Raw genomic sequence first — 15075 nt, 5'->3', positions numbered from 1 at the left:
TTCCAAAGATTGCACAGGGCATCCTGATACTACAAGTGATTCCTTATTTATCTGAAATTCGAATGTAACTGGCAGCCTGTGTTGTGATTTGCTGAATCTGGGAACCCTCCATGGCTTACCACATCCATTGTGTGTTGGTTGTATTTTCTCCAGAGAGATCCTCTGGAGAAAATGCTGCAGCCTAGCCAGCAAGAACTTTTAAATGGTTGCAGTTCTTCCTTGTATTGTTGGAGAGTAATTTGTGTAACTGATGCTCTATTGTTGGACATTCATGATGTTTCCTTTTCTCTCCTCTCCTCTTTCCTCCCCCTCCAACCTCCATCCCGTTCCTCCCCTTTCTCCCCCACTTCCCCTCTTCCTTTTCCTCCTGCTCCTTCTAACTTTCCCTTCCATCTCTCTAACTTACCTATTTGGAGTTTAATCTTTGTCCACATCTTTAATCCTTTCTTTCTTTTCTTTTCATTTTTTTGTCAAATGGGTGGCACAACACAGCACATGGGATTTTAGTTTCCCAACCAGAGACAGAATAGAGCCCATGTCCCCTGCATTGAAATCATGGAGTCTTAACCACTGGATCACCAGGAATGTCCCAGCATCTTTATTTCTTTGTGGACCACTCAGCCGAGGCCTTCAGGGCTAGGATTAGGGAAATCCAGGACCAGAACCTTCACAGCTTGCTGAGCCATCCAAGGGGATGACTCCCATGTTTCCATGTAGGCACTCTCTAGGTATTACTGAGTCCAAGCTTGCTCTGCTCACCACACAGCAGGCCAGTTAACCAAGAGACAGCGTGTTGAGGCAAAGAATATGACTTTATTTGGAAAGCCGGCAGACCAAGAAGGTGGTAGACTAATGTCTCAAAATAACCACCTTTTCGAGTCTGGATGCCAGGTTCTTTTATAGAATAGAAAGGGAGAGGTGAAGCAGTAAAGTAAAAAGACCATTCATCTCACAAATATCTCCTGGAATGGCCAACCTTGGGAGGAGATGTGTTCATTTCTTCCTTCCTATAGCCATCCACAGGTGTTCAGGGTCCTGAACAAAGGGATTTTGGTTTAAACTTCAGGCAGAGGGGGAAGGTTCCCCAAGATAGGCCATTATGTATGGACAGTGTCCTTTTAGTGAACAGAAAAAATGGGAAGCAAAGGTTAAAGTAAAGGAAACAGATCCAACATGGAGTCAGTTCCTCTCTGTAATACAGGCAAGAGATTGGGGGAATAAAAGTAGAAAATAAAAAGTCACAAAACTTAGTATTGCCTTCAGTGAAGGGAAGGATGTGAAGGAAGAATGGCATTGCAGAAACTGCCAAATCACATTAGCTGGTGCTGCAGGAAATCTGTTGGCCAGCCTCGTGCACACTCGGTGCAGCCCACTTCCTCGCTGGAGTCCAGAGGAGAAAGCGGGCTGCGTCCTGAATCAAGGCGGCAGGTGGGTGAGAGCCTGAGGGCCCTCCTCATCACCAGGAATCTTAGCTGGTTATTTCTGGTATTTTTCCAAAATGTAAATTGAGTTGGGAGGCCTGCATACAGTAGGCTTTCATCTAGGTTGTCTAGATCAGTGGTCCCCAATCTTTTTGGCACCAGGGACCAGTTTTCATGGAAGATTATTTTTCCATGGAAGCAGGGAGAGGGGTTGGATGATGTAAGTGCATTACATTTATTGTGTACTCTATTTATAATCTAAAGCTGCCACTGGTCTGACAGGAGGTACCAGTCCAAGGCCCAGAGGTTGGGGACCCCTGGTGTAAAAGATTGATTTGTTACACAAGTCAGTAAATCAGTGATTCAATGATCAATATTCCCCTCCCTGGGCATTTACTTCTTCATCCATTTAAGGTGAGAGCTCTTTCAGCTCCAAGAACAAGGTTAATCTCTGATTCCTTTCCATGTGTTTTTCTTTTTTCCGAAGATTATGATCAGGACAAAATTTTTCTTTTTTTAAGCTTATTTTTAATTGCAGGATAATTGCTTTACAATGTTTTGTTGATTTTTTTCAGTACAACAACATGAATCGGCCATCAGTATACATATATCCCCTCCCTCTTGAACCTCCCTCCCACCCCACCAACCCCCAGATTTTTCTATAAAGGACCAGCTAGTAAAAATTTTCAATTTTGAGCCATATGGTCTCTGTAACAATTACTCATCTAGGCTGTTGTAGGGTGAAAGTGGTCACAGATAGTAGGTAAATGAATGGGCACAGCTGTGTTCCAATAAAACATTTTTAATATTAGCTTGGTACAAAGGTAATTGTGGTTTTGGACCATGAATTTTAAATCATTATAACTCGGCTCAAACATATCTTTATTAATCAAAATAAGAGCCATTACAAATCAACACGTTTTTGCCAATGAGAAATAAGTTTGTTTATCCCTGCAGCATAAAAATGTATACTTCAAGATTCAACTAACTCTTGGAAAGCATTTTCTGCATCCTGCTAGTTGTGGAAGCATTTTCCCTACAAAAAGTTGTTGAAATGCTTGAAAAAGTGGTAGTCGGTTGGTGAGAGGTGAGGTGCATTTGGTGGATCAGGAAAACTTTGTAACCCAATTCGCTCAACTTTTGAAGTGCTGGTTGCGTGATGTGAAATTGGGTGTTGTCATGGAGAGGAATCGGCTCTTCTGTTGACCAATGCTGGTTGCAGGTATTTCAGTTTTCAGTGTATCTCATCTATTTGCTAAGCATATTTCTCAAATGTAATGGTTTCGCCAGAATTCAGAAAGCTGTAGTGGATCAGATAGGCAGCAGACCACCAAGCAGTGATCATGACCTTTTTTTGGTGCAAGTTTGGCTTTGGGAAGTGCTTTGGAGCTTCTTCTCAGTCCAATCACTGAGGTGGTTGTTGCCTGTTGTCATATAAAATCCACTTTTTATTGCACATCACAGTCTGATTGAGAAATGGTTCACTGCTGTTGCATAGAATAAGACACTTCAAAATGACGATTTTTTGGATTTGCAGCCAGCTCTTAAGGCACCCACTTATCGAGCTTTTTCACCTTTCCAATTTGCTTCAAATGCCAAACAACCATAGAATGGTCCATGTTGAGTTCTTTGGCAACTTCTCATATAGTTGTAGGAGGATCAGCTTTGACAATGACTGTCAGTTGTCATTGTCAACTTTTGATGGCTGGCCACTGTGCTCCTCATCTTCAAGGCTCTCGTCTCCTTTGCAAAACTTCTTGAACCACTGCTGCACTGTATGTTTGTTAGCAGTTCGTGGGCTAAATGTTGTTGATGTTGCGAGTTGTCTCTGCTGCTTTATGACCCATTTTGAACTCCAATAAGAAAATCGCTTGAATTTGCTTTTTGTCTAACATTGTTTCCATAGTCTAAAATATAAAATAAACAGCAAGTAATAAATCATTAGCAAAAAAAAAAAAAAAACCCACACACATTAAAATGGTGTGTAATATAACCACATTTATTAAGAATGTATTCTAATATCAAACAGCAAATTTCAGCAATGCAAAACCACGATTACTTTTGCACTGTTCGATAGTTAGAATAGGGAAAAGGAGTCCAGAATGACAGTGGCTAATAGATAAGGAAGAGAAAAGCCCGGGAAAATAGAACAAAGGAAGGTCCGAGGACGAGAGTGAGGACCTCAGGTAAAACAAACAACACTCCTGGCTGGCCCAATTTACATAGGACAGGCCCAGGGAGAGAAAAACATATAAAAAGAGGAGGCAAAGCTAGCGCTCTCTCTCTCTCTCTCTCTCTCTCTCTCTCTCTCTCTCTCGCTCTCTCTCCCCTCCCCCCACCACGTGCTGGGGCGCTCTTCTCTTCGGCTCTTTGGATCAACATGCCCTCACGCCTCGAAGATGGATTTTCCTGCTATCTTCTAAATAAAATAGAGCTGTAACACTGAGCTGTAACACTGATTTGTCTAAGAGCTATAACATGGTCCATTTGAGACCTGAGAGCTATAACATGGTCTGTCCAAGACCCGAGAGCTGTGACACGCCAAGGGGGCTTTAATGTCCATCACTCCAAATCTTTGTTGTGATAAGACAAAAACCGAGGAACATACACTCGCCTGACAGCACCAAGCTAATAGACACTGAACCCTGAATTTCATATAATGTTCATGTGTCCAGATATGTTCTTCTTTTTTTCTATGTAAAAGTAAAATCTATTCTTATTCATGGATTCCAACAACGCAGGCAGGTTTGGCCCATGGGTCATAGTTGGTCGACCCTGTTGGAGATTCAAGAGCAAACATATCTTCCAGGAAGTTTCTTGAGCGCCTTAAACAGAAAGTTCAGATTGAGGATGCTGTTCCTCCTTGGAGTGTACACACTAATCACCATGTCGGCCACACTGGCTTTCATAGACATATAACCAACCTAAGATGGCTCCCATGTCAAATCCTTCATAACCCGGATCAATATGTCACCAGTGTGTCCTATTTTGGTGGGTTCTTTCTTGTCACATAACACAGACACCACGCTCCTCTTTACAGTCAATGTTTGAGCTTCGCCCTTTGCCTGAGTGCCTGGCACTCTTCTCTGTGACCGGCCAGGTTGTACTCCTCCCGTAAATGGCAGCCTCTGCTGAGGAACCTCCCCCCAGACTAGTCTGGTCTCTGTCTTCCCTGAACTCCAACCACCGTATGGCTTGGGACGTCAACATTCCCACCTGAGAGGTCAGTCTGCCCAGGTTCAGGTTCCTATTACTCTGTGGCCTTGAGCTAGTTCCTAATAGCATCTAAAGGATGCTAATAGCTCACCTCTGTAGACTTAAACAAATAGTCACAACCTAAAAGTTGCGTTATGTTTCATTCGGTGGGAATTTTTAGGACTTCAGGCCCAGGAGGCAGCGTCTCAAGTAGCCCTGAGAGAACTGCTCTGAGGAGGCGAGCAAGGGGAGCCAAATTATATAGAAGTTTTGCAAAGGAGGGCAGGTAGTCTGATTGTCAAAAGATTACTGTGAATCAAAGAAAACCAGACATCCCAAGTTAAGGAATGTGTCGCTTTTCTATGTATGGGAAGGTGTAAGAATCTGGGTCACTGAAATCATTCCTTTGATACGTACCTCAGCTATCTGGGGCCAGTTTCCTGTGTTTCCACATCCTGAGTTCCTCAGGGCTCACCCTCCAGAGTGGCTGCAGGCTGATGGCTGCTAGATGGCAGGTATTCTTTCCTTCCTGAGTTCCCTCAGGGCTCATCTGCTCACCATCCATGGTAGCTACAACTGCTGATGACTTTGACATCGTTTGTTTACTGATCTGGCAGGAAGTATTCCATTATACACCTCCTAGGGTTGCTGTGAGTTAATTGAGATGATTTGTATAAAATGCTTACACCAGAATTGTATGAAAACATTAATAAATGCCAGCTACAGTTACACTCCTATGTTGTTTGACATTTTTCCAGGAGGCTGTATTTCTATGTTATGTATATGATTTTTGAAAGACCAAAAGTACCCTTTTGGGTCTAAAACAAAAGTACAAAAATACTGTTGGTAATTTTTTCATAGAAACTTGTAATTGGCATGTGGCACTGTTGACTTAAAAAAATATTCACAACCTAAAGACAGTTGTTTTATTCAGTGGGAATTTTTAGGACATCAAGCCCAGGAGACAACATCTCAAGTAACCCTGAGAGCTTTGAGGAGGCGAGGGGATGAGCCAGGTTATCAAGAGATTTTGTAACAAAGGGCAGGTAGTCTGAACATGAAAAAATTATATTGTTAATTAAGAAAACCAGATATCTCAAATCAAGGAACTGAGCGCTTTTCTTTGTATAGGAAGATGATAGACTCACTGAAATTATTTCTTTGATGTGCACCTCAGCTCTCTGGGCCGGTGTCCTTTGTTTTCACATCCTGAGCTTCCTTTCCTCAGGGCTTACCCTGGGGAGTGGCTGTAGTCTGATGGTTGCTGATATTCTTTTCCTTCCTGAGTTTCCTTAGGGCTCACCAGCTCACATTGGCAGGCTGCAATCACTGATGACGATGACATCCTTGTTTACTGATATGGCAGGAAATATTCCATTTCTCAGCACAGACCCCAAGAGTTCAGCTCAATGAGTTTTTCAGTATTAGTAAATTTTCTGAATCAAAGCAGAGAACATCTGGAAAACCCCTGAGGGAGAGAAGAGTAATTCATGCTTGAGGGAGGTGACATTCTTTTAGGAACAGTGTCATCTCCCAAATAAGGGTCTGATTACAATCAAGGAAGAAGCCAGTTAACATGCAGACCATAAATGTGCCACAAGGAGAAAACAGGCCTTCAGTGACTGTCCTAGAGGCCTCCATTTGATGGATGTGTCACCTGAGCCTGTGTGGCAGGCACCTCGCTTGTCCTTGGTCCCCAGCTTACGTGATGCTGAGAGAGGGCTGAGACCACGGTTTCCCTGGAGAGGTCTCAACACTTATTCTCCCCCAGGGACAGCATTTAAACTCATTAATCCAAGGTTGCCAAACAGACACACACATTCATCATCTCAGTGCCATTAGGTTGGAGGAAATTGAAATAGCACAGAAAGTGAGACTCATTCTTTGACGCAGGAATGTTGGCTGAGAATTTTTAGGAATGTCTGAGCAAGCCTAGTGGCTCACTACCTTACCCAGGGCAGAGGGGTGGACAGAAGTAACTTTTCCTCTGTACCTGCTATAGATGTGCTGAGCACAGGGCTGCCTGCTCTACACCCATAAGCTGATTTCATTCTTCATGGAAGAATGAAAGATAAAGGTAAGACTCCTCTTCCACAATGAGCACTGACACCCCGAGCAGTGGAAGGGCTCGCACGAGTCATGTAGCTGGTCAACGGGGGAGTTGACCCCGGTCTGGCTGGGTCTAAAGCGTGTTATCACCTCTACGTGCTGGAAGAACAGGGCTCCCTGGATCTTGTGTCAACTTAAAAAATAGAACACTTTTTAAAATTTAAAAATAGAAATTAAAAAAAAAATAGAAATTGAGTTATATTTTATTTGGTGGGAATTTTTAGGACTTCAGGCCTGGGAGGCAGCATCTCCAGTGACCATGGAAGAACTGTTCTGAGAAGGGGAGGGGAGGAGTCAGGTTATATAGAAGTTTGCAGCAAGGGGCAGGTAGTCTGAACATCGAAAGATTATAGTTAATTAAGGAAAGTCAGATATCTCATTAAGGAATTTAGCGCTTTTCTAAGCATGGGAAGATACAAGAGTCTGGGCTTGCTAAAAATCATTCCTTTCACATGTGTCAGGTGAGTGCACAGAAAAAGAGAGCTCTTTTTTAATATAAATAAATATTTTAATAAAATATTTAATAATTAAAATAATCAAATATTTAAAATTAAAATAATTAAAATAAAAATATTTTATTTAATAAATGAAATATTTTAATAGATAAAAACATGCACCTCAGCTATCTGGGGCCAGCAACCTGTCTTCTAAGATCCTCCCCCAGCTCCTCAGTGCTCACATAGCATTCACCGTGGCAGCAGCTCAATAGCTGTCAGATTGCAGGTATTCTTCTCCTTCCTGAATTCTCTTAGGGCTCACCGGCTCACACCACGGGGCTGCCATTGCTGGTGACCATGGCACCCTTGTTTACTGATGTGGCAGGAGATACTCTGTTTCACACTTTAAGCCCCCAATCCTCTATGTGAGGAATCAGAAGTATGGGGAGATGAATGCTTTGCCCAGAGTCATTATGGTTTAATAATATATCTGGTGTTGGTGGTGGTGGTGTGCAGTTGCTAAGTCGTGTCTGACTCTTTGCAGCCCCATGAACCACAGCACGCCAGGCTTCCCTGTCCTCACTATCTCCTGAGGTTTGCTCACACTCGTGTCCATTGAGTCGGTGATGCCATCCAACCATCTCATCCTCTGTCACCCCCTTTTCCTCCTGCCTTCAATCTTTCCCAGCATCAGGGTCTTTTCCAGTGAGTCAGTTCTTTGCATCAGGTAGCCAAAGTTTTGGAGCTTCAGCTTCAGCATCGGTCCTTCCAATGAATATTCAGGGTTGATTTCCTTTAGGACTGACCAGTTTGATCTCCTTGCTGTCCAAGGGACTCTGAAGAGTCTTCTTCAGTACCACAGATCAAAAGCATCCATTCTTCAGTGCTCGGCCTTATTTATGGTCCAGTTCTCACATCCGTACATGACTACTGGAAAAACCATAGTTTTGACTATACAGACCTTTGTCGGCAAAGTGATGTTTATGCTTTTTAATATGCTCTCTAGGTTTGTCATAGCTTTTCTTCCAAGGAACAAACGTCTTTTAATTTCATGGTGGCAGTTGCCATCCACAGTGATTTTGGAAGCCAAGAAAATAGAAAGTCTGTCACTGTTTCCATTGTTTCCCCATCTATTTGCCATGAAGCAATGAGACTAGATGCCTTGATCTTAGTTTTTTGAATGTTGAGTTTCAAGCCAGCGTTTTCACTCTCCTTACCTTTATCAAGAGGTCCTTTAATTCCTCTTCCATATCTTGGTCTTTGCCACCAGTTCCTGACAGAGCTCCTGAAATTCTAGTTACTTCCTGAGTGACAGGGATGCTGGGAGCATCTTTTGGGGAGCATTTGTTCCTTGACACAAGAGCTTCATAGGCCCTGGGAATTTCCTGAGTAATGAGTGTTGTTTCGCATGCTAATGAGATGTCTCAGTAGCTTTGGGTTGGGAGCTGGTCCGTAGAAAGACCAAGGCTTGCTTAGAAGCTTGTAACTTGCAGCACAATCCCTGAATTCTCTGGGGAGATTGTGGAGCCTGATCTCCACAATCATTGATCATTAATAATTGATCATGCCTACATGATGAAGCCTCATAAAACCTCTTGTGATGTTTAAAGGGCTTCCAGGTTGGTGAACACATGGAGTTGATGGGAGAAGGGCCCGCCCTGGGGAGGGCCTGGAAACTCCCACACTCTTCACCATACCTTCATCTGGCTGTTCATCCGTACCTTTTAAAATATCATTTCTAATAAGCTAGCAAATGTACGTACATGTAATTCTGAGTTTTGAACGGTTCTGGCAAATTATCGAACCTGGGGAAGGGGATCATGGGAGCCCCCAGTTCACAGCCAGTTGGTCAGAAGTAGAAGTGGTCCCAAATTGCAGTTGGCCTCTGAGTCTGATGGGACTGAGTCCTTGACCTGTGAGGTCTGTGCTCACTCCAGGTAGTGAGTATCAGAATTGAGTTCAATGACGGCACACCCGGTTGGTGTCCACCAAGAGTTGGAGAATTGCTTTGTGTGAGAAAATCCATGCATTTGGAGTCGCAAGTGTAGCGTGTATAAAAAACCAGTTTCCCTTTAGTCGTGGAGGAGGTTAATGGTAGGGCTCCACATCCCAGGTGTTATTTCTTCTTACCCATCCCAAGGTGTCCACTGCATCCACAACTTGCAGAGTGTTGTGTTAGCTGCTCACTCATGTCTGACTCTTTGTGATCCCATGGACTGTGGCCTGCCAGGCTTCTCTGTCCATGGGATTCTCCAGGGAAGAATAGTGAAACGGATAGCCTTCTCCAGGGGATCTTCCTGACGCAGGGATCGAACCCAGGTCTCCCATATGGTAGGCAGATTCTTTACCATCTGAGCCACTATGGAAGCCCCAGGAAGAAGCCAAGTAAATACTCCCTTAAAAAGTCAACCCTTTCCTCTGTCAGTCTGCCTCTGCCTTCACATCTTGGTCTCTGCTGGATTTCCATTAGGCTCCAGACCATGTCATTTGCAGAGAGATTTTGTAAAGCAGCAGCACTATTATTCTGACAGAGCCTATTCACCTCTCCACGCCCAGAGCTGGTAAAATGACCAATTTTCTCCATTGTCCCAGCATGAAAGGTTGAGATGCGTGATGACAGGGGCTGACTTTCTTTTCCTTCCTCCATCAATCAGGTTCTCAGAAATGACATCTCTGTCTCTCTAGAACGAGCAGAGTTCCATTTCCAGGGTTCAGCACTATTCTGGCAGAGAATTGGACTAACAGGGCTTATTCGAAGTTCCAGCCAAGCTTCAAAAGTGCTTTGCATGAACTGGTTGAATGTTTTTTGAATAATATTATTTGATGACATTGGACAATCAACATGATGTAATGCCCACAATGAGCAGGGTATATGCATGTTTATTTTGGTCCTATTTTAATTAAAAATGCACATGTCCACATATATGCATTGGTGATGGTGTCTTCAGCTACAAGTAATCAGAACATCTGATTAATAGTGTCTTGAATTAATTAGGTGTTGGCGGGGTGGCTCAAGGATGTCATCAAGGATCCGTCTCTTTCCTTGCTTCCCCTGCGCCACCCTCACCACAGTGGCTATAGCAGCTTCAGGAGAATGAGGGGTTAGCACTCAAGACTCACATTGTTTTAGGAAGAGGGACCCCTTCTAGGGCCAGAAAGTGGGTCTTGTCTGACGCTTGGAAATGAATTGTGTGAGGAGACACTGCTGTGCTTTGTCACTCAGTCATGCCCAACTCTTTGCGACCCCATGGACTGTAGCGTGCCAGGCTCCTCAGCCCATGGGATTCTCCAGGCAAGAATACCGGAGTGGGTTGCCATGCCCTCCTCCAGGGGATCTTCCCAACCCAGAGATCAAACCCAGGTGTCCCACATTGCAGTCGGATTCTTTACCGTCTGAGCCACCAGGAAAGACTTCATTGGGAAGGGGCACCCAGGCAGAAAGCAGCAGGGTGAGGGAACCCAGGAGAACTCCTCTGCCACGTGGCTCACAGTCTTGGGTTTTATGGTGATGGAGTTAGCTTCTGGGTTGTCTCTGAAACTGACTCGGGGTCCTTGCTGGTGGTGCACGCACTGTTCACCCAAGTTGGATTCCAGAGAGGAGGATTCTGGGAAGTTGGTAGGACATATGGACTGGTGTCTCCGCTTTCCTTTTGACCTTTCCCAAATTCTTCTGGTTGGTGGTAGCTTGTCAGTTCTGCACTCCTTACCAGGACTCCCTGTTGTTAAGGTAACTCATGCAAGTGGCTACTATCATATATGGAACCCAATTCGCCTGCATTGGCTGGCAGATTCTTTACCACTGAGTCACCAGAGGAGAACCACCTCAGGTATCTATTTTATACATAGCATCAATAGTGTATGTTTCAATTTTAATCTTCCAGTTCATCCCACCCCTCCCTGTTTGGTATCCATACATTTGTTCTCTATGTCTGTGTCTGTTTCTGCTTTGAAATGATATCGTGCTTAGTCACTTCAGTCGTGTCTGACTCTCTGCAACCCTACGGACCATGGCCTGCCAGGCTCCTCTGTCCATGGGATTCTCCAGGCAAGAATACTGGAGTGGGTTGCCATTTCCTCTCCTTCATGGGGTTCTGATGCATGTCTGCCTGTGTGAGCTTCCCAAGAATTTCACCTTGTTTGTTAAGGTGTTGGGGATTTGGATGGACTCAGGAGGACTCAAAACTAGGCTAAGTGCAGGTTCGAGATGGATAAAGGGTGAAGGGCACCCCCAGGGCAAATCCCCCAGACCTGGGTTACGTGAAGGCAAAAGACTGGCGTGAAGTCCACCGCAGCACTCAGGGTGGAACAGTGGCCTCTGTGCGTGTGGACCAAGGTTATGTGTAATTTTAGTTTCCTTATTTGTCCTTGTTTGTATTTTTCAAAATTTCTACAGTGATCAGGAATCTGCCCAGCAACCAGATAAGAATTCTATTAAAAAAAATATTTTCCTCTTATTTTTTTCCACTTTATTTTTTAATTGAAGAATACTTGCTTAACAGAATTTTGTTGTTTTCTGTCAAACATCAACAAAAATTTTATTTAAAATTTAAAAAATTTAAAAAATTTTTATAGAGAGGAATATAATCAAAATAGGTTTGTTTTTTAAGAAGTTTGAAGTTGTGGGCTCCATTTGTCAAATAACTGCTTGTCCAGCATCATTTTCTCTTTCTTTTCCCTCCTGCCTCTTTCTGATAGCTATTAATAGTGATAGATACCATTTACTGAGCATTGTACTATGTACGGCCCAGGCACATGCTCAGTGCCTGACCTGCATAGTAATCCTGGACAGCTGTACTATTATAATTCGGATTTCAAAGATGAGGAAAGTGAGAAAAACCTCTGGCACTCGGCCCCTTTGAGCTAGAGATGGCTGGTGCCAACGCTGTCGCTTCTAACATTGTTGCTGCTAATGGCTAAGTCATGTCCGACTATTTTGCGACCCCATGTACTGTAGGTTCCTTTGTCCATGGGACAAGGAATACTGAATACAAGGAATGCAAGAATACTGAAGCAGATGGCTAACAAACACATGAAAAGATGCTCAGCATCACTCATTATTAGAGAAATGCAAATCAAAGCCACAATGAGATATTACCTACCTGACGCCGGTCAGAATGGCCATCATCAAAAAGTCTACAACAATTAATGCTGGAGAGGGTGTGGAGAAAGGGAACGCTCTTGCATTGTTGATGGGAATGTAAATTGATACAGCTATGGAAGATGGATGGAGATTCCTTAAAAAACTAGGAATAAAACCACAATATGACCCAGCAATCCCACTTCTAGGCATATACCCTGAGGAAATCAGGGTTGAAAAAAGACACTTGTATCCCATTGTTCATTGCAGCACTATTTACAATAGCTAGAACGTGGAAGCAACCTAGATGCCCATCTACAGATGAATGAATAAAGAAGTTGTGGTACATATACACAATGGACTATTACTCAGCCATAAAAGGAATGCATATGAGTCAGTTCTGATGAGGTGAATGAACCTAGAACCTATTATACAGAGTGAAGTGAGTCAGAAAGAGAAAGATAAATATCACATAATACATAAATATGTATTCACACATATATGGAATATAGAAAAATGGTGCTGAAGAATTTACTTACAGGGCAGCAGTGGAGAAACAGACAGAGAGAATAGACTTACGGACATGGGAAGAGGGGAGGAGAGGGTGAGATGTATGGGAAGAGTAACATGGAAACTTACATCACCGTATGTAAAATAGATAGCCAACAGGAATTTGCTGTATGGCTCAGGAAACTCAAAACAGGGGCTGTGTATCAACCTAGAGGGGTGAGATGGGGAGGGAGATGGGAGGGAGGTTCAAGAGGGAGGAGATATATGTATACCTATGGCTGATTCATGTTGAGGTTTGACAGAAAACAAAATTCTGTAAAGCAATTATTCTTCAATTAAAAAAAAAAAAAGAATACTAGAGCAGATTTTCTTTTCCTTCTCTAGGGGATCTTCCTGACCCAAGGATCAAATCTGCATCTCCTACAATAGCAGGCGGGTTCTTTCTTATGGCTGAGCCACCAGGGAAACCCTGCTTTCTCAACGTCACGATTGGCATTTTGAACCAGATAATTCTCTACTGAGGCAGCGGGATGTTTCACGACATCCCTGGATTCTATACTCACTAGATGTCAGTAGCCGTCTCCACGCACATCCAGTGATAACAGCAAATAAGTCTCCAGACATTGCCAGATGCCCCTAGAGACCAAAATCGTCCCCATTAAGAACCATTGATATATACAACGGCATATTGCTTAGTTATAAAAAGGAACGCATTTGAGTCAGTTCTAATGAGGTGGATGAACCTGGAGCTTATTATACAGAGATCAGAAAGAGAAAGACAAATACTGTATATGAACGCATATGTGTGGAATTTAGAAAGATGGTACCAATAGTCCTTTGTACAGGGCAGCAAAGGAGACACAGATGTAAAGGACAGACTTTCGGACTCAGTGGGAGAAGGCAAGGGTGGGGTGATTTGAGAGAATAGCATTGAAATGTGTGTATTACCGTATGTAAAATAGATGACCAGTGCGAGTTCAATGCATGAAGCCCAGCATGCAGAGCCGGTGCTCTGGAACAATCCAGAGGGATGGGGTGGGGAAGGAGGTGGGAGGGGGTTCAGGATGGGGGGGACACATGTAATCCTGTGGCAAATTCATGTTGATGTATGGCAAAAACCATCACAATTTAGTAAAGTGATTATCCTCCAATTAAGATAAATTAATCAAACAAAAATCTGATCAGACCACATTCAGACTCCAAAGGCCAAAAAACAAAGTCATACCTGGGCTTATTGCCTCAGACAAGGAACAGAGAATTGTCATCAGAAGCCACTGTCAGATGGCTATGCTGCCCACGCCCCTTCTTAATAGACAGTAAACACCTGTGAACTGTTCCCCTTAAAAAAAATAAATAAACCACTGATTTAGCCCGATCTTCACGCTTCATGTAAAGAAGGATTCTGGAACACCTCTGGTTGGAACATTGCGGATAGGAACCAAGGGAAACAGCTTGTACCTTCTGGCGAAGCCCCCATGCTCATTCGTGGCAGCTGCCACCTACTAGGACATTCCAGGGCAGGATTTGACAGTCGCTTGGAGTGCCTCTGGCAACAGGAGCAGGAGATGAAGGCTAAAGTGAGACATTCCTGCCACTTGTCCTGAAAGCTGGGATGGTGGGTTACTTGGGCCGGTCTTGGCCAGTGAAGGGCAGGGGGCCCCCAAGCTGGTCTGAGGATGGCGCTTCTGAATGGAGATCAAGTTCTTGATGAAGATACCCCAGAAGTAAGCAGAAAGATCAGTGAACTTGGACAAGTCGATCTCTACTTCTGGTCCCACCTACGCTTGCTGTGTAGACTCAGATGAACCCTTTGAGAATATTCATGCTTCTCTCTATCTCTTCCTGGGACAGAAGGTTGATGTGGCCAAACCAGTCCACTCCATCCGTCCACCTGCTTCACTCTTCTTTGGAGCATCTGATGTTTTATTGTATTTGTGTTTCCCCAGATTAAATTTCAGTAATGAAGGCAGGAGAGGCTGGTACATCCCTGAAGCCTGTGACAGTGGTGAACACAGTAAATGCTCAATAAAGACATGCAGAATGAAGGCACACAACACACCCAATGGGGAAGCTACTTGAAAATATGGCTTGGGTCATAGACATGTCATACCCTTTGGATTCAGTGGTTCTACTTCTGAGAATCAGTAGCTCCCACCCCAAATAATCCAACATGTAAGAAAAGCCTTAGGTTAATCCTACAGTGGCTACAATACGAGCAATCTGGAAAAAAATCTAAGTAATCAAGATTAAGGGCATAATTAAAACCACCCTAATAAACCTACTTGGTAGAATTCCAGGTAGCCATTACAAACATCGTTTACAGTAA

At 43.6% G+C, this 15075-nt stretch overlaps 1 protein-coding gene across 1 annotated transcript in view; it reads left to right on the top strand.

Annotated features, from left to right (window-relative positions):
* Positions 1-15075, top strand: part of BMERB1 (bMERB domain containing 1) — a 145191-nt gene that overhangs the window by 116081 nt on the left and 14035 nt on the right. The gene's annotated exons all lie outside the window — the stretch shown is intronic.

This window comes from Bos grunniens, chromosome 25 (assembly GCF_055505025.1).
Source record: "Bos grunniens cultivar Pamir isolate PY7600 chromosome 25, Bosgru_T2T1.0, whole genome shotgun sequence".
NCBI classification, from domain to species: Eukaryota; Metazoa; Chordata; class Mammalia; order Artiodactyla; family Bovidae; genus Bos; species Bos grunniens.
Note: the sequence above shows the minus strand (reverse complement) of the source record. Positions and strands in the feature narration are given on the sequence as shown.